Raw genomic sequence first — 27,833 nt, forward strand, 5'->3', positions numbered from 1 at the left:
AATCTAGTCTGGTTCACTGGAAGGGAAGGAAAGTACAGTTGTGTACATTCACCATAAATGTAGATTTTCGAGTGTATTCACTGTTGCAGTCATCACATTTGGGTTATCTGCCTGCAGGTAGCCCTCAGCTGGCCTGAATACCAGAGTCTTCGGATTCCTGCGTTGGATGCTGTCTCCTCTTCCAGGTCATCAGGGGTATAAAACATGCAGCCGACGCCATTACATCAGTATTGCTTGCCCCAGATGTCAGGTGCCCCCACAATAGGAAGCAATTAAATGGTATGGTAAACCCCCATCAAAAAGCAAATACACAAGAAAAAAAATAAATATACCAACAAGAAGGAAAGGTAGAGCCCAGAGAAGTCAGGGGGCTGGAGGGAGGGTAACCAGGACTGCAACAGTGAATACACTCAAACATCTACATTTATGGTAAGTGTACACAACTGTACTATGTTCTTCGTGTTTCACTGTTGCAGTCATCACATTTGGGTTGATTCCCAAAGCTAAGGAAGGGAGGAGGAAGTTAAAGAGCATTAGGGATAGCAATTAATCCCTGCAAGACTGCAGTGGCAAATCCAGCTCTGGATTTAGAAAAGACAGGCAAGTGGTAATGCTTGATGAAGGTATGTACAAAGCTCCAGGTGGCAGCTTCTATGATGTCCCTGGTAGGGACTCCTCTGAGAAAGGTCGCAGAGGTAGATGCAGCCCTGGTGGAATGTGATCTTAGCCCTTGTGGGGTAGGATTTCCATGGTGCTTGTAGCAGAAATTAATGCAATGGGCTATCCATTTTGAAATGGTTTGCTTTGAAATGGCCTGCCCCTCTGCCCTTGCAGCAAAACTAACTAGCAGCTGTTCACATTTTCTGATGGGCTTAGTCCTGTCCAAATAGAATCTAAGTTTTCTGTGCATGTACAGAGAGTGCAGTATTCATTCCCCTTTGTTTTGTGGATTAGGGAAAAAAAGTAGGCAACTGAATGGACTGATTTAGAGCCACCGTAGACACCACCTTGGGCATAAAGGAAGGATTAGTCCTGAGGGAAACCCTGTCCGCATGCAAGATAATGAAAGGTTCCACTGCCATGAGGGCCTGCAATTCAGACACTCTTCTTCCTGAAGTGATGGCTAGAAGGAAGGCTGTTTGCCAAGAAAGGAATTTCAACTCTGCTGTAGCAGCTGGTTCAAAAGGGGGGGGGTGAGCTTTTCCAATACAAAGTTAAGATCCTGTGCTGGAATGGGAGCTCTCCTGGGGGGGGGGGGGTCGTAAATGTTTAGCCTCTCTAAGGAATTGCTTTAGCAAGGGGTGAGAGAAGAGGAGTGGCTCAGTATTATAATGTGCTGAAATGGCAGAGGCATGAATTTTAATTGAATAGAAGGATAGGCCCCTGTGAAGCATTTCTGTTAAGTACTGCAGAATATGAGGCAAGCTGGGCACCTTTGTGCCCATCTCCTAAGCCAGGCTCCAAGAGCAGTATATTTTCCACTTTTCAGCATAGGATTTTCTAGTACTAGGCTTCCTTGCCTCTAGAATGACATCCAGTACCTGCTTACTGAGGGATGCTAAGGGAGAGCTCAAGGGATAAGCCAGGCTGCAAGGTTCAGGGTTTGAAGCTGAGGGTGCAGAATCTGGCCCGCCTGCTGGGACAGCAGGGAAGGGGTCTGAGGCAGGTGCCATGGTTGTAGCAGTGTCATACTGCACAAGAAAGGGTACCAGTGCTGGCGTGCCAAGTCTGGTGCAATCAGTATTGTCCTTGGCTTGTCCTGTTTGATCTTTAGTAGAACCTTCGAGAGGAGAGGTAGAGGGGGAAAGGCATAAACTGAGAGGCTTTCCCAGGTAAAGGTCAGTGCATCCACTTTCCAAGCTTGGCTGTGGGGAGTCTTTGTGCAGAATTTGTACAATTGGTAGTTCTGAGGGGAGGCAAACAGGTCTACCTCTGGAGTCCCCCATTTGTTCCTCAAGAGTTTGAATATTTTGGGTTCTAATTTCCATTTGTGTGGGTCCATGAGATTTCTGCTTAAGTTGTCTGCCAGTGAATTTAGTTTGCCTGGCAGGAATTGAGCTTGCAGGTGTACTTGGTAGCTCAAGGCTGTGTTCCACATCGCCATGGCTAGTCTGCAGAGAGGGTACAAATGGGTTCCCCCATGCTTGTTTATGTACCACATGACTGTGTTGTTGTCTGTCTTTACCAATAGTTGTCCTGGAAGAATATGGTCTTTGAAGGCTGTCAGAGCATTCTGTACAGCTAACATTTCTTTTTGATTGATATGCAGGTGCATCTGTCTCGGGGTCCATTTGCCCTGAATGTACTGCCCTGCCATGTGAGTCCCCCATGCATAGTCTGATGCATGCATCCATTGTTAGGGTTTGGCCGGCAGGGGGTAGAGTGAAATGGAGTCCCTTGTTGTGGTAGCAGGCATCTGCCCACCAAAAGAACTCTGTCTTCATACAAGGAATGATAGAAATCATTGTTTCCAGGTCCTGAGAATGTTGACACCATAGGCTTTTAGATACCACTGCAGTTTCCTCGTATGCAGTCTTGCATATGGAATTAGTAGAATGCAAGAGGCCATGAACCCCAGGGCTTGGAAAATTTGCCTTGCAGATAGCTGGGGTTTTGTGGCCAATAGTTTGAAGTAGGTTGGCAAATAAACTTGTTTCTCTGGAGTGAGGAATGCCATCTGGGAAGTTGCTCCCAGGAATACAATCTGTTGGCAGGGTACTAGGTGAGATTTCTTTTTGTTGATGGTGTACCTCAGTGAGGTTAGAAGTTTCTTTATGAATGCCAGGTGTTGTAATAGCAAGCCCTGGCTTTCTGCCTGAATCAGACAATCGTCCAAGTATGGGTAAATATGAATATCTCTCTGCCTGCAAAATGCAATGGCTAGAGCTAGACACTTTGTGAATACCCTGGGCGCAGTAGATAAGCCAAACGGAAGTGCAGAGAACTGATAAGGCATGGAGACTGCCCTGAAGCGTAGGTATTTCCTGCAGGATTCCCTTATTGGAATGTGCAGGTAAGCTTCCTTTAAGTCTAGGGTTGCCAGTCAGGCATCTTTGCCTAGCATAGGAAGCAGCTGTTGAAGTGTTAGCATTTTGAATTTTGGAACTACCAGAAAGGTGTTGAGGATAGAGAGGTCCAGGACAGGATGCCAGGAGTTGTCTTTTCTGGTTACCAGAAAAAGTCTTGAATAAAAACCTTGTCCCCTTTGTTCTGCTGAGATGGGCTGAATAGCTCTGATATTGAGAAGACAAAGAATGTGCTGTTGGGCCTCCGCCCACTGATTTCGGGGTAGGTCTGGCCAACCATTTGGGGATGGTAGGCTGTGGAAGTGGAATCTGTATCCTAGGGAAACTATGTTTAAAACCCATTTGCCCTGGGTAATGAGTTCCCAGTTTTCTGCATGCAGGGCGAGCTTTCCTCCTAAGGCAGCAAGTAGTTGAGCAGGGCTATGAAGGGTTAAGGTTAAGCCACTGTGCCATTTTTCCATAAGGGGGTGGCTTACTACTCCCTGCTTTGGAAGTGGGAGCCCCCCACTGCTTAGGTCTGTGCGTAGCCTGAGACTGTAGCCTAGGTAGTTTGCTGTTCCTGGGTTTGGACTGAAAAGGCCTAGAAGAGACTGGAAAGGACCAGCTCTTTGAAGGCCAATGCCTACTGAATCTGGGAAGCTGTACTTGTAGGAAATCTTTAACAGTTTGCATAGATTTAGCTTTTTCCTCCATCCTTTTGAGGACTTCTGCTTTGTTATCAAAAATATGGTCTTGGTGTAAGGGAGCATCCAGTAATTTAGCTTTTACATGATCTGGCAAGTTTTGTTCCTTAAGCCAAGCATGCCTTCCAAGTTGACTCTGCTACACTTTGCTGTGAAGGAAAGGTTAGTTTGCTGTTATTTTTTGTATTTCTGTATTGCCTTTCTATATTTTGAATACTGTAGTTTGTTTTCTTTACCTTGTGTTTTGCTTGCATTCTGTTTTAACAGCATATTAAAACTTCAAAAGAGACCACAGCTCTCTCTGTTCTGAGTCAGGCAGAAATTTTTCCAAATACCACTGTCTTTCTAGTTGCCCGCCTCTTATGTTAATCTGACCATATATCTCATTTCTCTCTACTTTCACTGGATTATGTGAGTAATCACAAAACCATCACTTTTGAAATCCCACCCCTTCAATTATTTAAATTTATTGGCCATCCTACAGTATTTCATAGTACCAAAATACAAAAGTAACCACCCCTTTTAGTCCATCTTGCTGTTTTAAAAATAGTAACTCTCCACTAAACCTTAACTTTTTAAACAGGTAAAACTCAAGTTACCTACTTTCATATCTAACTTCTCTAGTGCACACTGCAGAGTGCATTCTTTTCAATCTTACCTTTAAGCATCCCTGTTACTAGCACTTTCTCTAATACCTAAAAAGATCATCTCTACTTGACTCCAAGTAGACTTTTCTCGATCTGTTAAACCTAGCACTTGCTCCTACAGTACTTATTACCTTGATACGGCACTCTTATAGATAGCACCCCAAAAAGGCAAACCCCCATTTCTCGGTCACCCACCTCCCCCGGCATCTCTTTTAAAGTTTTTTTGTCTAGTCCTCCTAGCATGTTGAGGGATCAGTTGCTAGTGTCCTCTCCTGCTCAGCTGGTGAACCTGGGAATATTGAGGCAATGTTACAATTGCCTCATGTACACAGACAACCCTCTCCTCCTCCCACAAAACACAAATACATGCAGAGATGCAACTATGGCCAAACTGGAGGCTGAGCTCTCTCAACATAGGACTGGCAAGACCAGTCAGGAGGAGAAGGTTACCACACACACTATAGACCCAGTCTCACATAGTACCATCACAACCTCAAATCATACACAAACACACAAAGACATACTCGGCTCTGATCAAAATCTACCAAAACAGCAGAGGCCACCAAAGCAGACACCCAAACATCCACCACCTCAGAACACAACACCTGCAACACATAGACCTCACAGTCAGAGTGTCAAACAGTCACAGCCCAAACACAATGCCAGACACACTAGTCATTGGTGACTCCATAGTCAGACACACTGACATCCCGCCACCAGACTGAGTAAGGAGAAGGTCACAGTAAGCTGCCTGTCGGGCTAGAATCCGCCACATAACGCAAGCACTCAGGTCTCTCAACAGCAGGTACAAATGACTCAGTCATTGTCCACGCTGGTGTAAACGACCTGAGGCACTCCTTGGACTACATGAAAAGAGACATTGAGGAGCTCTCTGATTATAGCCCAGGCAGGTATGACCCTGACCTTGAGCAGTATCCTACCTTCACCAAGAATGATGCCACAATAAAGAGATAAGATGATCAGCTTTAACAATTGGCTTAAACTCTGGTGTCATTCAAAGGGGATCCAATGTCTGTCTGCCTGGGATGACATGCTGGACAAGCCACGCTGCTTGCACCTGTCACCCTGGGATTCGGATATTGGCAAAGGCTCTTGCCACCCCATAGTGCCTTTTTAGGCAAGGCTCAAATTCTAAACCTACCACCCTAGAACACAAAAAGGAAAAACTAAGGGTAATGCTGCTCAATGCCAGAAGTCTAAATCTCAAAATGCACACTCGAGGCCCTTCTCAGTATGGAGAACATCGATGTCTGTGCAGTGACAGAAACCTGGTTCAAGGCTCCTGAGTGCACCCCAGCACTATCAGCTTTTACCTCTTATCATGCTCGGCCCCAAAATCCGGACAATACCAAGAAAGGAGGGGTATCCATATTCATCAAGGACACCCACACCTCAAGACTGGTGGCGCACGATGCATCGGAGACCATCCAGGTGCAATTAACCATAGGCAAGGCTGCTCTGCAAATCGTAGCATGTTACAGGCCACCCTCACAAACTCAGAAACCTCACATGGCCTTCCTGAAAACACTAGAGGGGATAAATGTATCACCAAACACCATCATACTAGGTGACTTCAATTACCCTAATATAGACTGGGAACACTACTCAAGCCCAAACACCCTAGCCCAAAAGTTCCTGGAATTCATAAACTCAAATGCCATGGAACAACTAGTCACCATCCCCACAAGAGGAGAAAACATACTTGATCTCATCATCACGAACATGGGAGCACAATGTTCAACACTGGAAGTATACCCCTCACTGGTGAGATCAGATCACAAACTAATCTCGCTGGAGGTCCTCATCCCACCCCACCTGAAATAAAAAGACCACAGTAAAGAACTTCAAAGCCAACTTCACACTTCTAAAGACTAGTGTGGTCTCCTTTAAGGCCCCCAAGCCGGCGGAAAACAGTACTCAAGCCGCTGAATCACTTACAAATGCCTTCTACCAGCACCTGCAGGACTGCATGGATAAGGCAATCCCAAGCAAAACAAAGACTCTTTGTACCAAAGGCAAGCATCCAGTCTGGTGGACCCCAGCCATAAACAAACTCTACAACAAAAGGAGGAAGCTGCTACAAGATAGAGCAAAATCCTTAAAAGGTAAGACACCCTTGATCACTATAAGTAAAAAACTAAGAGCTCTCATAAAATCATCCAAAGCAAATTTTGAGAGAAAAATAGCTAAAGACTCAAAAGACAATCATAAGGCCTTCTTTAGCTATGTTAGAAACCTGGGAGGAAACTCCCAGATATGCTCAGAACTAGTTCAAAATGATGTGAAGATTACTGATCCTACAGACATTGCCAACATACTGGCTGACAGGTTCAGTGCAAACTTCTCCCCTCCCCAAAGGAGAGATATCTATACCAAGCGATTGCAGCCCCCAAACATCTCCAACGCCCAAGTGAGAACTGCTCTCCAAAGCAAAAACACAGCATCCATGGGACCTGATGGTGTCCCCGGCTGTGTGCTCCACGAACTCAACGAGGAATTAAACCCACAGCTAGGACAGCTGTTTAATCATAGTCTTACCTCTGGCACACATCAGGAGTGGCGCACTGCAACTGTGGTCCCACTTCAAAGGCGGTGCCTCCACCGACCCTGGAAATTACCGGCCCATTAGCTTGACAAGCCTTATCTGCAAAGCCATGGAGAGGATCATAATGGACCTCATAAATAAAGACATAGGGAATTTGCAGACTTTGGATCCATCCCAGTTTGGCTTTGTCAAAGGCAGATCATGCCTTCTAAACTTGGTTGACTTTTGAAACAGTCACCAAAGCCATTGATGAGGGAAAGGCAGTCCATACAGCATCTGGCGAAGGCCTTTGATACAATACCCCACTCGGGTATCACTGAAAAACTCATCAGCTTAAATGTTGACCCATACATCACAAGATGGGTTGCAAACTGGCTGAGTGACAGAACCCACAGGGTCAGAGTTGCTGGCGCCATGTCAGACTCAAAGCCTGTCACAAGTGGTGTACCACAGGGCTCAGTCCTGGGCCCACTCTTGTTTGGCATCTACTTTTCCAAAGTACAAGCAAACACAGGAGGGTTATGGCTGACAAAGTTTGCAGATGACTGCAAACTGGGCGCCATAGTAGAAAACACATCTGACACAGATATCCTTCAGAAGGGTCTCAAAGAAACGGATAACTGGTGCCAGAGCCATGGCCTAAAGTTAAATGCCAAAAAATGCATAGTCATACCCTTCGGGAAAAGCAAGGTTACTAACTACCAAATAGGTGGCAATCCACTGAGCACAGAAGAAGTTATCAGGGACCTGGGGACCCAGGTTGATAGTAGTCTGTCATTCGACACCCATGTAGCTAAAGTAGTTAGGAAGACCTTCTACATTGCCCACCTTATCATGAAGGGATTCTCATCTAGATCAAGGGAGGTCATAGTCTCCCTATACTCATCACTCAGACCAATGATTGAGTACAATGCCCCATTCGGAATGTATCTGACCCGACACTTGCAGCAGCTGGAGAGGCCACAAAAGTTCCTCACCAAAAGGATAAAGGGTCTCAAACATCTGTCCTATGCGACTGAAAGAACTCCAGCTCTATTCAGGCTCGCTTTCTCAGAGGTGACCTTTGCCTAACATACAAGGCCATGTCAAACCCAGATTTAATGAATATGCTGCACCTCAAAAAATCTAGATCCGTCAGAGCCACAAGGGTGGGAGACTTAAACCTCGACACGGCTATTAATAGGAAGTGCTGGAGGATAGATTCATCACCCAAAGACTCCTATGCTGTGGAATAAAATCCCGGTATATGTGAGGCAGAGCACCTCGCTGGCCTTGTTCAAGAGAAATCTTGACCAATGGATGGGAGATCGCAGATATACCCCAGGGATTACCTCAGTGTCACTGCTCGACAGAGGCACAGCAAAATAATGGGTATAGTTCCCCATACTAAAGGGGTGGCGTAAGCCACAAAACTATGGGCTAGGCTTGTAAATGCCCTCGGGCAGATAGCCTAGTATGAACCTATGAACCTAAGTACAGACCCAGTGACAGTAGCCCTGCAAGATGCTTCTAAAGCATCAAAACCACATTGCAAAGTATGTTTACCAACTTGTTCTGCAGAATGCACTAAATCCTGTAATTCTTTGTGTTTAGTACAGTCAGGAATCAACATCATTTTCTGTTTAAGTAGCCCCATAACATGCTGCTGATACTTTAACATATGAAACTGGCAATTTAAAGCCCTAATGGCTAAAGTAGCAGAAGTGTATACCTTCTTATCCCATCTGTCTAAGGCTCTAGAATCTATATCAGAAGGGGTAGGATTTTTGGCAGCAGTAGCCTTAATGCCTTTTGGTCCTTGGGAAATGGTCTCTAGATCCGCAGAAGGATTCTTGAAGAGGAACTTGCGTGAGTCAGGTACTCTGTAATACCTGTAGGTTTTCTGGGAGCGGGAGGTAAAGGGTCTGGGGAAAGGCTAGAATCCAAGAAAGCATCATCTACAATGTCCAGAACAGGAGGGATTAGCTAAAGGCCTGTGCTGAGGTAGGAGTAAGAATTCCCTAAGTCTCTTTTTGGAGTCAGAGTAATCCTGGCTTTCCCAGCGGAAATGCTCCCTAAGTGTGTGCAAGGTTTCATCGAAAGAAAAATCTTCTGTAGGGGAAGCAATCCTCATAGATAGATAAGGGCAAATCCTGGTAATCAGAAGGAGCAAAAATATCAGATTCCTGATCAGAAGAATCAGAAGGAAAATCAGTTCTAGGTCTCTTAGAGGGGGAAGGCTGGCTTCCCCTAATTAAGGTAATAAGGTCTTCAGCCATTCTAAGCATTTGTTTTTTTTAGGCATATGGGCCTGAGCCTGACGTTTTGTCGTCGGTTTTCTAGGCGTGGGGTGGGTTTTAGGCCCAGATGAAAATGATGGTGTTGGTTTAAAATGCAAGTCTGTAGGCCTGAATACACCTTCAGAAGCTGGTGCCTGCACAGCAGCTCCAGACCCATCCAAGGTAGAGACATCCGCAGGTTCCACAGTCGAAGAAGCATCTCGCGGCATACCGGACTCCAAATGGGTCTCAGTAGAGGCCTGCGAATCTGAAGTAGCGGGTATCAGGGGCTGCAAAAGCACCTCACTGAGTACCGGCGGACTGGTGACTAGCTTAACGGAAGCGTCGTCAGCAGTTTTGGACCTATGTGGTCTGTCTCTGTCTTTATCCTTATGTTTTTTTCGGAAGATTGGTAGTCGGATGGCTTAACGAAGCCATTTCGGAGTACTGAGACCGAGTACGAAAGTAATTGGCTGCAAAGATAGCCCGACGACGAATAGTTCGGGGGTTGAACAAGACACAAAACTGACAGCGAGGGACGTCATGGTCTGGGCCTAAACAGGGGATGCAGTACGAATGAAAATCTCTATGAGGTATTTGCTTTCCACAGATAAGACAATTGTTAACTTTTACTGACATCGGTTGGAGCAAGAAAAAAAATCCCCAATGAGGTACTTATCTTTTTTGAAGACTTCGGATCTGAAACTCGAAAACGAAAATTTCAGGAGTCGGCTGACCGGCACTTGCGAACTGCTTCTGCTTCGGGCACCGCACGGCAAGAAAGACTGATGCAATGGCGTAGGCTGCATGTTTTATACTCCTGATGACCTGACCTCATGGAAGAGGAGACAGCATCCGACGCAGGAATCCAAAGACTCTGGTATTCAGGTCGGCTGAGAGCTACCTGCAGGCAGATAACCTGATGACTGCAACAGTGAAACATGAAGAACATCTCCCCTGAAAGGATGTTTTTGCATCTAGTGCCAAATGTATCTCTCCTGAACCACCTTTAATACCCATGAGTCAGTCCAAATTTGTTAGCCAGGAGGAATGAAGAGAGTCCATTGTTGGGACTGGTCTTAAGAGATTAAAGCGGGAGAGGAGGGGGGGGGGCATGACAGCATAGCCATCCTGAAGTTAAACAGTGCCCCTTTACAGCAAAGGTTCCCATTTGTTACTTTTCCCTTCCTGTTATGTCTTGGGTATGAGCAGTATCCAAGAGATTTGAAAGGGAGGGAGCTGAAAATCTTAACTCCCTAAACTAATTTCCCCTCTTTCATCAAATTGCTGGTGGACCTGTGTAGGTGATAGGACAAATAAAACATTTTTTCTCTAAGGCAGAATTCAAACTTTCAGATTTCTTTCCAATAAAAGCTTCTGAATTTGTACTCCGGCATCAAACAGTAGCAGAAACTGATGTCTTAGACCCACTATCTTCACAGTCGTACATATCTTTAAGACATGTTTAGATACTGTAGATGTGTCAAAAACAGTAAGACAGATAGGCATGAACTTCCATATAAGAGCGTGATAAGAATTCTATATGCTGAACTGAAAGAATAAAAAAATTAATATCAAATGTGCACCAAAATCTTCCATCTACATACACAGTGGAAGGAACTAAAGAAAGAAAAGAAGCATTTTTAGTTTAAAGTAACTTTATAAAGCCTATCAGAGACCATAGAGAATACATATAATACGTCTCCTCCAGAGGAAGTAAGGGCACAGAGTGAGGCAAAACTACTTGTAACATATTATAAAATCTCCTTAATATGGTGGGAACAACCATTAGTTCTCTAAAAAAACACCTCATTCATCTTGGCAACAATTAGGGAAAGAAAGTTCCTCCTAAGGAGGTTGAAAGACCAGTCCTCCTCAAGGATATTTCAAATGACCTGTTGAACAGGTACTGAAGGCTATTTACCAGGACTGACCGACTGCAAAAATTTCTTAGCTAAGGTGAGAAAATAATTTTTTCTAAAGATACTGTGTCTTCAAGTACACAAAATGTAATGTTTTATTTTATCTTAATGGGCATCTTCACAGACTATAAGAGGAGTTATTTGTCCTTACAAGATGTCTCATCACCTGGACACATGCAGTAGCATCCCCTGGTTTAAAAAAAAAAAAAAAAAAAAAAAAAAAAGTGCCCCAGTAAAGATGGTTCTCCCATGTCCAGTATGGGACTATGTCAGGTTCACCTAACATTAGCGGAGGTGAAGACTGAGCCCGCAAAGTTGCCAAGGAACTCTCTGGTAAGTTGTTTTTCTTTCTAGGAATTGTGGAAGTTAGACCAGCAGGAGCAGGGTAAGTGCCCATGCTGTGACCAGGGAGGATACATCTGATGCAGCTAGGTATGCTAAAATCTTGTCAGAAACCTCTTAGAAGTAACATTAACCTGGCAGAAATAAATGGGGGGAAAGTTGTTAGTGTGAACATGAACAGTACATGTCATGTAAAAGCAAAAGCAGCACACTAAAATCCTGTCAGAACCTAAAGTCTAGTGTCTGTATGAAAATGCAAAATTTGTATTTCATTATTTTTGTCTATATTGCTCCACTTTCACAAAAGTATGTTCTATTGTATTTTTTAGTATTTTGTCTTGTTTTAGCACAAGTTTTTTACACTGGAATATCTGTTTTATTACATAATCTTTTCTCCACAGGACTCTTGCTAAAAAAGGCCTTTTAAGTACAGTCAGGCTAGCTTGGTCAACAAATACATGCAAACAAGCAAGCAGACAAGGACAACCCATAAAAAGGATCAAAGAAACTAGAGTAAGTCAGTGGTTCTAGCTACAAGGCCAATAAAAAATGTTCAAAACCTTGGTATTTATGGGTCCCTGTCATAACATCTAACTGCCATAATATCAAATGGCAACACTTCGAAGCAGGGAACATCGAACTAGCTTTGCATCAGAAAGCTAGTATTTCTTGGGAGTAGGTGTTTGCTCTTTCCCCAGTGTGGTGAAATATCAGAGGTGAGAGGTGAGGTGGGCAGTGAGAGATGTCATCAGCATTAGTGACAGCCTCATGGCAATCAGACTCCAGACTATTAAGTCAGTATTCATAATCTCAGCCTATGCCCCACAGCAGAGTTGTGATAAGGAAGAGAAGTGTGCCATTAAAAAGCAGATACAGGACCTACTAAATAAAGCAGGGCAACATGAATTGGTGGTGACAATGGGTGACTTGAATGCAAGTATTAGGACAGATGGAACAGGATATCAGGACTGCCTGGGTCCACATGGTTGGGGCAACAGGAATGAAAAATGAGAGACCATTCTAGACTTCTGTCTAGCAAACAGCTTGATAGCAGCCAGCATATGGTTCAGTAAGAGAGAGTCACAAGATCACATACAAGAGTGGCCAACATGCAACTCAGGTAGACTTCTTCCTAGTAAGGAAAGGGCACTGGGACAGAATCAATGATTACAAAATCATCCCCAGCGAAACAAATGGCAGTGGTCAGTAAGGCACCAGGGTCAACAGAGACCAGGCTGAAGACCTGGAAGCTGACTGGAGAGAGAGCACAACAGTTCAAGGAATTACTCAGAGCTCTAGCACCCAAGAAGAGGAGAAAATAGGTGGAGCTGAAGAAGAATGGCAGCACCTCAAAACAGCATGTGAGGACTACAGAATAGATGTGGCCGAGCCTGGTAAGGAAATAAGGTACCATTTCCTCTGTTGAAACTTGGTTACCGATGCCCAATTAATACTAAGCCCAAACAAAACTAAACTACTCATCTTCCAACCCACCAAACATACTCAAAACAACTCTCACTTTAACATCACAGCAAAAGACACCACCACTATATACCCAACTGAACACACCAAATTGCTAGGAGTGGAAATAGACAATAAACTAAAATTTGACATTCACATATCCATGACCATAAAAAAGTCCACAAAAAACTAGGAGCGTTTTACAGAAATAAGCATCTTCTCACCAAAGCAGCAAAGATTTCAATAGCAAATTCCCACCTTATCTCCACCCTACTTTATGCCTCTCCAATATATACCAACCTAAGGCAATGCGATCTAAACAAGCTAGAGACCTGCTACAGCAAAATTGCCAAATTCGCCACAGGGGCATCCTACCGTAGTCACCACTGTCTCTCACTTGCTGAACTGGGCTGGCTTGAACTCCCTCACCTCCTTCAATGGTATCAACTCTCTCGCCCACAGACTAGTAAACCATCCACTAAATGTCCCATCCCCCCAGAATCTACTCCAACCCTATCGCACTACCAGACCACTAAGATCCAGCAACAAAAATCACTTGCAGATCACTAAAGCCAATAACTCTGCTGGTGAAGCACTATTCTCTTGCACCATAGCCAAATTATGGAACTCCCTCCCACCCACAATTACCTCCGTACCATTATGCACCCACTTCAAAACTTTACTAAAAGCGCACCTAAAAACATGCTGGCTGTGCCCTTGCAACTCCCACTCTAATATCACCCACCCCATCAAACCACTACCTTTCTTTCCACTCCACTAACTACCTTGATTATAGCAAGCTCAGATGCTCATAAGCCTAGTACTTATACAGCAGGAACTTCTTATGTTAACATTTGTTAATGTCTGTTATGTACTTCACAGATAAAGATTCTAGTTGTCTACAGATGTACTATGTTCTTCAGCTGTAAATATGTTGTAAGTAATTGCTATGTAAATTGTTAATCGCTATGTAATCCAATGTAACTACTGTTTGCTTATTTTAACTGTGGAGTTTTTCTCCCCGGGCCTCTGCTGAAAATGGACCTACGTCCAGTCAGACACTCCCGGTCAACAAATATAAATAAATAAATAAATAATAAATAAGCAAAGCTGGTGATGGAATGCAGAAGTCAGTGTAGTCTTCAAAAGAAAAGAGTGCAGGAAAAAGCGACCTAGGAAGGAATACTGGTTGGCTAACAAAGGGGCTAAAAAGGAGCTGCAGAAGCAAAGAATAGGGCATCAGAGACACACTAGCATTTTCCAGAAAGTGACTCAGTAGGTGGCACAAAGAAACTATATCAGATTGCAAAGCAAAGACAGAAAAATAAAGAAGATAGTCAGACACCTTTCATATGGTATGCCAGCAACAACCTGCTCACCAGTTCACAGGACATCAAAGGCAGATGGAAGGAGTAATTCCAGCAGCTTCTGAATGAAGAAAACCCCACAGAAGCTGTACTGCCCCAGAAACAGCCTATGATGAGAGAAGAAGAGGAGCCCACCCTAGAAGAAGTAAGAACAGCACTAAGAAAAATGAAGTCGGGGAAAGCAGCAGACTCAGATGAGGTCACAGCAGACATGGTAAAGATGCTGTGTGAGATAGGGGAGAAATGGCTACTGAGGGTATTCATTGCAGTGTGTAGAGAAAAGCATATACCAGATGACTGGAGAATAAGCATAGCCATGTCAGTGTATAAGAGCAAAGGAGATATCCATAGCTGTGGGCAGTACAGAGGTATGAAACGTCTGAGACATTGCATGAACATTCTGTAGAGGGTGACTGATAAATGGATACACCGGGTAATAGAAAGTAAGATGGGAGATGAGCAGTTTGGATCTAGATCAGGATGCAGCACAAATGACCCAATGTTTCCAGTCACACAGACAGCTGAGAATAATCTAGAGATGAGGAAAATGTCCAGCTGGGCATTCCTAGACTTGGAGAAAGCACATGAAAAGGTCCCAAGAAAGGTGATTTGGGCAGTCCTGCAGTGGTTCAAAGTTCCAAAAACATTGGTAGAATTAATGCAGGCTATGTACAAGGACCCAATGACTCAAGTTCGAACAGTGTTCTGTCTCACAGTGAGGTTGCCAGTGGGAGTGGGTGTGCATCAGGTTCAGCTCTAAGCCCACTGCTGATCATTACTGGTGATGGACTACATTAGCAAACAGGTCAGAGGGGACAGATCAACAAAGTTGCTGTATGGCATTACAGGCAGACTCTTAGCAAGAACTTCAGCAAAAAATAGGGGAATGGAATGCAAAACTGCAGGTACATGGGATGAAATGGAGTACAGAAAAGACAGTGGTAATGGGAGCAAATGGGTGCAATCAGAAAAAGCTGAGAATTATGATAGAAGGGAAGACAGTGGAACAGGTTAACAGCTTCAAGTATCTGGGAGGGGTGGCTGAGGAGAAGGAAAATCTGAATAAAGAGGTCAAAACTAGAATCAGAGGGGCTGCAGCCACATGGCATAGTGTCAGGGTTAGTGTATGACAGAAGAATGCCAAAGAAGCTGAGAAGTAAGGTGTACAAAACATGGTACAGAAACCTGTCCAGTAAAGGCAGAATAGATGAGGAAGCTACATTTGATAGAAATAAAGTTCCTGAGATGGGTGGTAGAATGCACACTGTGGGACAAATTAAGAAATGACATAAGAGCAGAAGCCGAAGTAGCTCCAATCACAAAAAAGGTCAAAGAGAATAGATTACGGTGGTTTGCATACATGTGCAGGAAAGCAGAAGACAATCTGGTGAAGAAGATTTGGGACAGACAGGAAGAAGGCAGAAGGAAACGAGGGCACACGGCAAACAGGTGTATGGATTGTGTGAGAGAAGATCTTCAGCAGTCAGGCATGAGGGTCAAAATAGGCAGGAGTGTGGCACTGAACTGAGAAAAATGGCTAAAGTTACGATACCCCAACAACATGTAGTACACAGGAAAAAGGGAGCTGAGGATGATGATGGCTATTCATGAGCATTAAAGAAACCAGTGGGGGGCGGGGGGACAGTATTGTCCAAGGAAATGGTCCTGTTATCACAGGGCACTCTTGTCCCTGTAAAAGTCATCAAAGAAGAGAAAACGTTGAATGTGAAATAAATTACAGAGCATGGCTGCCATCATCAGGCCATTCTGGAATATAACAAATTAATATATAACTGCTTACAGTGATAAAGGAATACTGAGACTATAACTTGTCAAGTTGCAACTCAGCAAGAAACTAACTCACCAAGCACAACTAGTCATGAAACCACTCTATGAGAAAAATAATGTAAGCATTAAAAAAATAGAAATCATTGTTGTCGCACCCTTAGAAACCACATCAGTAGTGACTGCCTATGGAATACAGTGGTCATGAAGCTGAAGTTCGCACACTCATGGTCTTGACTTCGAACCTTTTCTAGTCTGTACATTAGTAAAGAAGAAAAGTTCACAATACAATGAAAAAACATGGTTCAGTTTGGGCTTACATATTTTTTAACGTTTAAGCACACCAGCCAAGAATGAGTCATATCCTGGTACAAAAACTGGTGATAAACATGGCAGTCCCGGAGTCTTTCACAGGTTCATAGTCTGTTACCAGGCTAATGGTCCAAGAGCCATTTTCAGCCTAGCTAAGCTTACCCCAAATTTACCAAACTTTTGAGGACATCTGTTAATACTACAAGCAATTTTATGATTAAAATACAGTCTTTTGACTGCCCCTCAGGTGGAAAAGATGCTAAATGGTGCAACTTGACTGAGAATTGTAAGAAAAAAACGTTGCGACAACAGCCTTCCTTGGGCAAAAAACAAATGTTGGAAAAGAACTAAACCACCAGCAGACAGTGAAAAAGGTTCTTTGGAAAAAGGTGATGGTACACTCAGGAAATGAGTTAGAGGAGGAAACGGAAAGTGAATCCACAACAAATGAACAGATCACAAAAATTTGTCCTCAGGCCTGTTTAAGTACCAATCCAGGTACTTTATATAATGTTCAGGGCTAAGTACCAATCCAGGTACTTTATATAATGCTAAGAAAGGAGCCATATCAAGCAGTTCTGCCAGGTGCCATTAAACAGCAGTCGTCTCTAATCACATAGCCCAGAGTAGCATCCTGCCCTCACAAAGAATGATGCCACAGTATAAAGAAAAAATTATCAATTTCAACAACTGGCTAAGTTTCTGGTGTCACCCAAAGGGGATCCTGTATCTGTCCACCTGGGATGACATGCTTGACAAGCCACGTTGCTTTGCAAGAGATGGCTTGCACCTGTCACGCTTAGGCTTTCAAATACTGGACAATGCTTTTGGCACCCCCATAGTGCCTTTTTTAGGCAAGGCTCAAAAGACAAACCCACCACCGTAAATAGCACAAGTAACCAAAAGCTAAGGGTAATGCTACTCAACACCAGAAGTCTAAACCTCAAAATGCATGCACTCGAGGCACTCCTCAGTATGGAGAACATCGATATCTGTGCAGTAACAGAAACCTGGTTTAAGGCTTCAGAGAGCACCCCAGCACTACCAGGCTATAACTCATACCATACTTTTCGGCCACAGAACCCGGACCGAAACACAAAAAGCAGGGGTGTATCCATATTCATCAAGGATACCCACATCTCCAGGTTAGTGGCACAGCACAATGCCTCAGAGATCATCCATGTGCAACTAACAGGAAAAACTGCAATTCAAACTGTAGCTTGCTACACATCACCCACCACCCCCATTACGCATTTCTGGAGACACTGGAAAATATGAAGGTCCTACCAAACGCTCTAATATTGGGTGATTTCAATTACCCAAACATTAACTGGGAGAACTGCTCAAGTAGTAATTCCCTTGCCCAATGCTTCCTAGAATTTATTAACTCAAACACCCTGCATCAACTGGTCAATACCCCCACCAGAGGTGACAACATATTGGACCTGGTCATCACCAACATGGGCGACCGGTGTTCTACACCGGAGGTCAACCCCTCGCTGGTTAGATGAGACCATAGACTAATCACTCTGGATATCCACATTCCGCCCCCACCCCCAATCAAGGAAACCACCGTGAAAAACTTTTCCTAGACTTGGAGAAAGCACATGAAAAGGTCCCAAGAAAGGTGCAGTGGTTCAAAGTTCCAAAAACATTGGTAGAATTAATGCAGGCTATGTACAAGGACCCAATGACTCAAGTTCGAACAGTGTTCTGTCTCACAGTGAGGTTGCCAGTGGGAGTGGGTGTGCATCAGGTTCAGCTCTAAGCCCACTGCTGTTCATTACTGGTGATGGACTACATTAGCAAACAGGTCAGAGGGGACAGATCAACAAAGTTGCTGTATGGCATTACAGGCAGACCCTTAGCAAGAACTTCAGCAAAAAATAGGGGAATGGAATGCAAAACTGCAGGTACATGGGATGAAATGGAGTACAGAAAAGACAGTGGTAATGGGAGCAAATGGGTGCAATCAGAAAAAGCTGAGAATTATGATAGAAGGGAAGACAGTGGAACAGGTTAACAGCTTCAAGTATCTGGGAGGGGTGGCTGAGGAGAAGGAAAATCTGAATAAAGAGGTCAAAACTAGAATCAGAGGGGCTGCAGCCACATGGCATAGTGTCAGGGTTGGTGTATGACAGAAGAATGCCAAAGAAGCTGAGAAGTAAGGTGTACAAAACATGGTACAGAAACATGGCCAGTAAAGGCAGAATAGATGAGGAAGCTACATTTGATAGAAATAAAGTTCCTGAGATGGGTGGTAGAATGCACACTGTGGGACAAATTAAGAAATGACATAAGAGCAGAAGCCGAAGTAGCTCCAATCACAAAAAAGGTCAAAGAGAATAGATTACGGTGGTTTGCGTACATGTGCAGGAAAGCAGAAGACAATCTGGTGAAGAAGATTTGGGACAGACAGGAAGAAGGCAGAAGGAAACGAGGGCACACGGCAAACAGGTGTATGGATTGTGTGAGAGAAGATCTTCAGCAGTCAGGCATGAGGGTCAAAATAGGCAGGAGTGTGGCACTGAACTGAGAAAAATGGCTAAAGTTACGATACCCCAACAACATGTAGTACACAGGAAAAAGGGAGCTGAGGATGATGATGGCTATTCATGAGCATTAAAGAAACCAGTGGGGGGCGGGGGGACAGTATTGTCCAAGGAAATGGTCCTGTTATCACAGGGCACTCTTGTCCCTGTAAAAGTCATCAAAGAAGAGAAAACGTTGAATGTGAAATAAATTACAGAGCATGGCTGCCATCATCAGGCCATTCTGGAATATAACAAATTAATATATAACTGCTTACAGTGATAAAGGAATACTGAGACTATAACTTGTCAAGTTGCAACTCAGCAAGAAACTAACTCACCAAGCACAACTAGTCATGAAACCACTCTATGAGAAAAATAATGTAAGCATTAAAAAAATAGAAATCATTGTTGTCGCACCCTTAGAAACCACATCAGTAGTGACTGCCTATGGAATACAGTGGTCATGAAGCTGAAGTTCGCACACTCATGGTCTTGACTTCGAACCTTTTCTAGTCTGTACATTAGTAAAGAAGAAAAGTTCACAATACAATGAAAAAACATGGTTCAGTTTTGGGCTTACATATTTTTTAACGTTTAAGCACACCAGCCAAGAATGAGTCATATCCTGGTACAAAAACTGGTGATAAACATGGCAGTCCCGGAGTCTTTTACAGGTTCATAGTCGGTTACCAGGCTAATGGTCCAAGAGCCATTTTCAGCCTAGCTAAGCTTACCCCAAATTTACCAAACTTTTGAGGACATCTGTTAATACTACAAGCAATTTTATGATTAAAATACAGTCTTTTGACTGCCCCTCAGGTGGAAAAGATGCTAAATGGTGCAACTTGACTGAGAATTGTAAGAAAAAAACATTGTGACAACAGCCTTCCTTGGGCAAAAAACAAATGTTGGAAAAGAACTAAACCACCAGCAGACAGTGAAAAAGGTTCTTTGGAAAAAGGTGATGGTACATTCAGGAAATGAGTTAGAGGAGGAAACGGAAAGTGAATCCACAACAAATGAACAGATCACAAAAATTTGTCCTCAGGCCTGTTTAAGTACCAATCCAGGTACTTTATATAATGTTCAGGGCTGTTTAAGTACCAATCCAGGTACTTTATATAATACTCAGGGCTAAGTACCAATCCAGGTACTTTATATAATGCTAAGAAAGGAGCCATATCAAGCAGTTCTGCCAGGTGCCATTAAACAGCACAGTCGTCTCTAATCACATAGCCCAGAGTAGCATCCTGCCCTCACAAAGAATGATGCCACAGTATAAAGAAAAAATGATCAATTTCAACAACTGGCTAAGTTTCTGGTGTCACCCAAAGGGGATCCTGTATCTGTCCACCTGGGATGACATGCTTGACAAGCCACGTTGCTTTGCAAGAGATGGCTTGCACCTGTCACGCTTAGGCTTTCAAATACTGGACAATGCTTTTGGCACCCCAATAGTGCCTTTTTTAGGCAAGGCTCAAAAGACAAACCCACCACCGTAAATAGCACAAGTAACCAAAAGCTAAGGGTAATGCTACTCAACACCAGAAGTCTAAACCTCAAAATGCATGCACTCGAGGCACTCCTCAGTATGGAGAACATCGATATCTGTGCAGTAACAGAAACCTGGTTTAAGGCTCCAGAGAGCACCCCAGCACTACCAGGCTATAACTCATACCATACTTTTCGGCCACAGAACCCGGACCGAAACACAAAAAGCAGGGGTGTATCCATATTCATCAAGGATACCCACATCTCCAGGTTAGTGGCACAGCACAATGCCTCAGAGATCATCCATGTGCAACTAACAGGAAAAACTGCAATTCAAACTGTAGCTTGCTACACATCACCCACCACCCCCATTATGCACTTCTGATACAGACATCCTCCAGAAGGGTCTCACTGAGACGGATACCTGGTGTCAAAATCATGGCCTCAAGCTAAATGCCAAAAAGTGCATAGTCAAGCCCTTTGGAAAAAACAAAGTACCCGCGAACTACCACATACGTGGTAGTCCCCTAAATACAGAAAATGTAACAAGGGATCTGGGGACCCAAGTAGACAGTAATCTCTCCTTTGATAATCATATTGCCAAGGTGGTTAGAAAATCCTTCTATGTGGCCCACCTAATCACAAAAGGGTGCGCATCTAGAACAAAAGAGGTAATTGTGCCCCTCTACTCATCACTCATTAGACCCATCATAGAGTACAACGTCCCATTTGTGATGTACCCTACAAGACACCTGCAACAGCTGGAGAGACCACAGAAGTACCTCACCCAGAAAATTACTGGCCTCAAACTGATGCCCTATGCAGCCCGACTGAAGAAACTCCAGCTGTACTCGGTTGCGTACCACTTACTCAGAGGTGATCTCTGCCTGACATACAAGGACATGTACAACCCAGAATTGATAGACGTACTCCACCTAAAATAAACAAACCCCGAGAGCCACACGCTCTAAGGATCTAAACCTCACCAGAACAATAAATAGTACGTGCTGGAGGGATAGATTCCTATCCCAGAGACTCCCCATGCTTTGGAACAGGATTCCAATCTACACTAGGCAGAGCCCCTCACTAACACTCTTCAAGAGAAACATTGACGAGTGGATGGGAAACAGAAAATTTACCCCGGGGATCACTGCAGTGGCTCTGCTGGTCAGAGGCACAGGGAACTAATCTAAGGGGGTGGTGAAAGCCAACACATTCTGGCTAGGCTTACAGATGCCCTCAGGCAGATAGGCTAGTACTTACCCATGAACCTATATCTGAAGCACCAATCACCGTCCCAGGGACTAGTCCCTATCTTAGGTGTCACATCAAGCACTGTTCTAGGTGCCATCAGACTAATGTACCTTGCTATGTGTCACTACTGGAATATATTAAAAGCCATCAAGAAAGAAAGAAAGTCATAGCAAGTCTCAATGGTGTCAAACAGAAGGCCAAAAGTGTAGCATAACTGGTGGATATGTGCTGAAGGGAGAAATTACTGATTGCAACTAGGCTAAGAAGACACATTCCTAGCTCAGGCTAGTGGATGTGTGCACAGTTGTGTTTGGACACCTTAGTTCAAAATAATTGCTGCTATACTACACTCTAATACAGAGTGCAGGCTGTAAACGCATACTAACAGAATTAAATTGGTGGGGTCAGAATTTAAAAAAAACTCAATCTGCAAACAATATGTGCTACAAGGACCCACGACCCATGTTTCATCATCATCCCTTCTGCTTAATTCTTAATTTATGTAAATTAGCCTTAACTGTGTAGCTGTAAAACACAGGTACATAAATCTTAGTTAAAGACCACAGTATACAGCACAGTTTGGATGTCTTTCAGAGGTTCAAGAGGATAGGTAGAAAAATCTTCATCTGACACTAGGAAATGTTCATTAGAATACAGCAAACCCAGCAGAACATGTTTAATCAATGAAATTAGAGACAAAAAGAAACAAATTTTACCATGGCATCAATTGAGATGTTACAATGACATTAATGTGGAAAAAAAGGCCCCAGCAGTGACAAAGTTCAGATGAAGAATTCACAAAAACAGCACAGAAGAGGCAACCAAGTATGACCTGATGCATGCTAGCAGAAAAGATTTACAGGATGGTAGATTATATATTCAGACTCCCATTTCTCACACCTTTTGCTTTTGGGTTCCAGGCATAATGTAACAGAAAAGTTATTTGTATTACGGTATGATGAAAACTGTATAATCTGCACTAGTAATGCGTGTATTACTTACATGCAGCCTACTAGAAGCTATCTCTTCCTGCATTCATACACAGTTTATCAAATTACATCAACCACAGAGTCACATCAGTTAAAAACAAACTCCTTTAATCACTATCACCAACAGAAGCATCATTAGAATAAATACTCCTACTCAGTACACCTATAAATCATTTTACATGACAATGCATGAGAAAAGTACAGTTTTGTACCTACCATAAATGTAGATGTTCGAGTGTATACACTGCTGCAGTCATTACACTTGGGTTATAATGCCGGCAGGTGGTTTCCCAGTCGGCCTGAGTTCCAAAGTCTTGGTCCAGCGTCGGTTGCTGTCGCCTCCTCCCTGACGTCAGTGCGACAGGGGTATATAAGATGCAGCCGACACCATTTTCTTCAGTTTTTCTTGCCCCGGATGTCAGGTGCCTCCAAATAGGTAGACAATTCCAATTGCTAATAAAACATACACAAGAAAAGCAAAAAACAACTTACAGCTACCAGCAAATACTCCCCATAGGTAGTAAAGGGTAGAAGCCATAGGTACGTACCAGCCAGTAAGAGGGGAAGGAGGGAGGGTAACCTGGACTGCAGCAGTGTATACACTCGAACATCTACATTTATGGTAGGTACAAAACTGTACTATGTTCATCATGTTACACTGCTGCAGTCATTACACTTGGGTAGAATCCCAAAGCTGAGGTAGGGTGGCTGGTTCTATAAGGCCCTGCAGCACTGCAGTGGCGAAGCCAGCTCTGGATTTGGAGTATAGAGGCAGATGGTAATGCTTGGTTTAGATATGTACAGAACTCCAAGTTGCTGCTTCCAAAATATCCTTGGTAGGTACTCCCCTGAGGTAGGCCGTTGAAGTGGCTGTTGCCCTGTTGGAGTGAGATCTAATGCTGCTAGGTACAGGTTTTCCATGGTATGTGTAGCAGAAATGTATACAATGTCCTATCCATTTTGAAATAGTCTGTTTTGAAATGGCTTTTCCCTGTGCTCCTGCAGCATATGCTACCAATAATTGCTCAGATTTTCTGAAAGCTTTGGTTTTGTCCAAGTAGAAGCGTAACTGCCTGTGAAGAGTGCAGTAGTCTCTCCCCTTTATTCTGTGATTTAGGATAAAAAGTTGGCAGGTGAATAGTTTGGTTTAGAGCCACACTGGATACCACCTTTGGCATAAACGTAGGGTTAGTTCTTAAAGACACCCTGTCCTGGTGGAAAATGAGGAAAGGTTCCACTGCTATTAGTGCCTGTAATTCTGAAACTCTTCGTGCTGATGTTATTGCCAGGAGCAGAGCAGTTTTCCAAGAGATATATTTTAATTCTGCTGTGCTAACTGTCTCAAAAGGAGGTAATGTTAGTTTTTCCAAAACAAAGTTGCGGTCCCAAGTTGGAGTAGGTGCCCCACGGGGCGGTCTTATGTTTTTAGCCCCTCTGAGGTACTGTTGTAACAGAGGATTAGAGAAAATTGGTGGATCCGTGTTGTAATGAGCAGAGATGGCAGAGGCGTGGATCTTGATGGATGAGAAGGAGAGGCCTTTGTCCAGCATCTCAGTTAAGTATTGTAGTATCTGAAGAATGTTTGGGACAAGAGGGTCAAGGTTGTGAGCTTGGTTCCAGGCACAGAATCTCTTCCATTTATCCAAATAGGCTTTCCTGGTACCTGGCCTTCTGGCCTCCAGAATGACATCCATAACAGCTTTGGAGAAAAGCATTGCTTGCTTGACTAAGGAATCTTCCATGCAGCTAGGTTTAAGGTCTTCAGCTGGCTGTGTAGTATTTGATTGTTGTGCTGAGTCAGCAGATGTCGGATTTGAGACAAAATCCAGGGTGGTTCTTGTGCTAAGCTCCTTAAGATTGGGTACCAGTGCTGGCGTGGCCAGTCTGGTGCAATCAGGATCATCTTAGGCTCTTCTTGCCTGGCTTTTATGAGTACGTTTGGCAGGAGAGGTAGTGGTGGGAAAGCGTATACTTGTAGGTTCTCCCAGCTGAATGAGAGGGCATCCACTTTCCATGCTTGCGGATGGCAACTCCTTGTGCAGAACTTCTGTAGCTGGCAGTTTATTGGGGATGCAAACAGATCTATGTCCGGGCTCCACCATTTCTGTATTAGTATTCTGAATATTTGTGGATTCAGTTCCCATTCGTGGGGATCCATGATGTTTCTGCTTAAGACGTCTGCCAGTGTGTTTTTCTCTCCTGGCAGGAATTGTGCTTGTAGATGAACTTGAAGGTTTATAGCTGTGTTCCACAAGGTCATGGCTTGTCTGCATAGGGGGTAGGAGTTTGTGCCCCCTTGCTTGTTCATGTACCACATAACTGTGGTGTTGTCTGTCTTTATCAGTAGTTGTCCTGGATGCAGCAGGTCCTTGAAAGCTACAAGGGCATTTTGTACAGCTAGCATCTCTTTTTGACGGGTGTGAAGATGCCTTTGTTCTGCGGGCCATGTGCCCTGAATACATTTGCCTGCCGTGTGTGCTCCCCCCAGGCATAATCTGATGCATCTGTTGTCAGTGTTTGCCTGGCTGTGGGTTGTGTAAAAGGCTGTCCTTTGTTGAGGTGACAAGCTTGAGCCCACCTGTTGAAGGCAAGGGATTAGTGGTATAACTGTTTCCAAACCTTGAGACCATTCATTCTTTAGGTACCACTGTAGTTTCCTCATATGCAGTTTGGCATATGGAATTAGTAGTATGCAGGATGCCATGTAACCCAAGACCTGCAGAATTTTTCTTGCAGGGAGTTGGGTCTTTGTTGCCATCAATTGAAAGTATTGAGTCAGTTGTCTTTGCTTGTGTGGCGCGAGATAAGCCATCTGGGCCGTTGTGTTCAAGCTGGCACCCAGGAATATAATCTCTTGTGAGGGCACTAGTTTTGATTTATTTTCATTTACTGTGTACCTCAGGCAACTTAGTAACTTTTTTACAAACGCCAGATGCTTTAGAAGAATGCCCTTGCTCTCTGCTTGAATCAGGCAGTCGTCCAGGTACGGATAAATTTGAATTCCTTTCTGTCTGAAAAATGCAATTACTGGTGCCAGGCAGTTTGTGAAGACCCCGGGCGCAGTAGATAAGCCAAAGGGCAGTGCAGAGAATTGGTAGTGCATTGAACCAGCTATAAATCCTAGGTATCTTCTGCAGTTTTGTCTGATAGGGACATGCAGGTATGCCTCCTTGAGGTCCAAAGTCACGAGCCAAGCTTTCTTGCCCAGCATGGGAAGAAGCCGCTGTAATGTCAACATTTTGAATTTCAGAACATCCAGGTAAGTGTTTAGAGATGAAAGATCCAGAATGGGCCTCCAGGCTTTGTCCTTTCTGGGTACCAGAAAGAGTCTTGAGTAAAATCTTTGTCCTTGCTCCTGTAATGGCACCTTTTGAATAGCTCTCATATCCATGAGTGCTGTACTTTGTTTTTGAGCCTCTGTCCATTGATTTGGTGGCAGATTTGGCATTCCTTTTAACCTTGGCAGAGTGTGAAAGTGGAACCTGTAACCTTGAAATGCAATGTTGAGAACCCATTTGTCTTTGGTGATCATTTCCCAGTTGTGGTAGAAGAGTGCCTGTTTTCCTCCCAAGGGGGCTGCCAAGAGGGATTTGTTTGGCAGCTGTAGTGGCAAGTCATTGGAGCTGCTTTTTATATGGTTGGGGCCTGTCGTCCCCTTCTTTCTGGCCTGATGCAACCCATTGTCGAGGCCTATAAGGACCTTGTGTTTGACCTCTACCTCTTGGACGTCTGTATCTTCGCCTTTCAGGTCTGTCTGTAATTGGAAAGGACCAATTCTTAGTTGGCCAGTTTCTGCTAAATCTAGGAGGCTGAACCTGTAAGAAATCCTTCACCATTTGCATAGATTTTGACTTATCCTCCATTTTCTTTAATACCTCTTCTGCCTTAACTCCAGATAACACATCCTGCTGCAAAGGTGCATCCAATAATTCTGCTTTAACATGATCTGGTAATGTATGTTCTTTTAACCAAGCATGTCTTCTAATAACAGAGCCTGTAACTGCTGCTCTGCAGGAGGCCTCTAGAGAATCAAAACCACATGCTTTCCCACTTGTTCAGCTGCATGCAATAAATCCTGCATTTCTTTAAAATTAGGAGGATCTGATTCTGGAAGCATTTTCTGTTTTAACTGAGACAGTAAAAATTGTTGATATTTTAGCATGTGAAACTGGCAATTTAAGGCTCTCATTGCTAAAGTTGCAGACGTATATACTTTCTTTCCCCATCTGTCTAATGCTCTGGAATCTCTGTCAGAGGGGACTGGATTTTTGGCTGATGAGGCCTTAACTCCTTTGGGTCCCTGAGAAATAGTTTCAGGGTCAGCTACAGGGCTTTTATACAGAAATTTATGTGAGTCAGGGACTCTGTAGTATCTGTCAGGTTTAACAGGGGCTGGAGGTAAGGAATCAGGATTTAAGCTGGATTCAGTATACACATCATCCACAATATCTAACACTGGCGGAATAGCAAGGGGTCTGTGTTGAGGTAATAAAAGGAAGTCTCTGAGCCTTTTCTTGGATTCTGAGTAATCCTGGCCTTCCCAGTGGAAATGCTCCCTCATGGTATGTAGGGTTTCCCCAAAGGAGTAGTCCTTAGGTGGAGAGGCTGATGGAATTGATTCCTCAGCATCAGAATCCTCATAAGGGGGTAAAGAGTATTCTAGGTCTGAGGATGAATCAGAAGAGATGGACACCTGGTCGGATGAGTAATAGTCTGCATCCTGTCTAGGCTTTTTATCAGGAGGGGGATGGGATCCCTGATCAGAGTGATCAGGTCTTCAGCCATTTTGAGCATTTGTTTCTTAGGCATGGTGGCCTGTCCTGGAGAATGCTGTATTTGTTTCTTTGATTTTAAAGGAGGCTTAGACTTAGCTGAGGGTTTAATGCTTAACTGAGTAGGTCTGAAGACACCCTCTGAAGCTGTGGGTTGCTCAGCTACTCCGGATCCCTATGAAAGGTTAGTCTCGGTAGGCTGAATAACTTGTGCATCTGAAGGCCCAGCCATCTCCACGTGGGAGTCAGAGGCGGCCTGTGGTTCTACAGAAGCATTCGTCAGGGGCTGCGAAGGTGCCTCACTGAAAACCGGAGAACCGGCGACTGGCCTTGAAGAGGCTTCGTTAATAAACTGCCTCTGCAAGGCTCAAACTCAGGAACATGCACACTATAGTCACATTAGTTAACCACCAGGCCATCATAG

General features: G+C 43.9%; 1 protein-coding gene across 2 annotated transcripts in view; it reads right to left on the reverse strand.

Moving 5' to 3' along the window:
* The window catches only part of PRMT3 (protein arginine methyltransferase 3), a 2,672,092-nt gene that overhangs the window by 1,909,919 nt on the left and 734,340 nt on the right, over positions 1 to 27,833 (reverse strand). The gene's annotated exons all lie outside the window — the stretch shown is intronic.

This window comes from Protopterus annectens, chromosome 9.part0 (assembly GCF_019279795.1).
Source record: "Protopterus annectens isolate FY-2018-M chromosome 9.part0, PAN1.0, whole genome shotgun sequence".
Taxonomy (NCBI): domain Eukaryota; kingdom Metazoa; phylum Chordata; order Ceratodontiformes; family Protopteridae; genus Protopterus; species Protopterus annectens.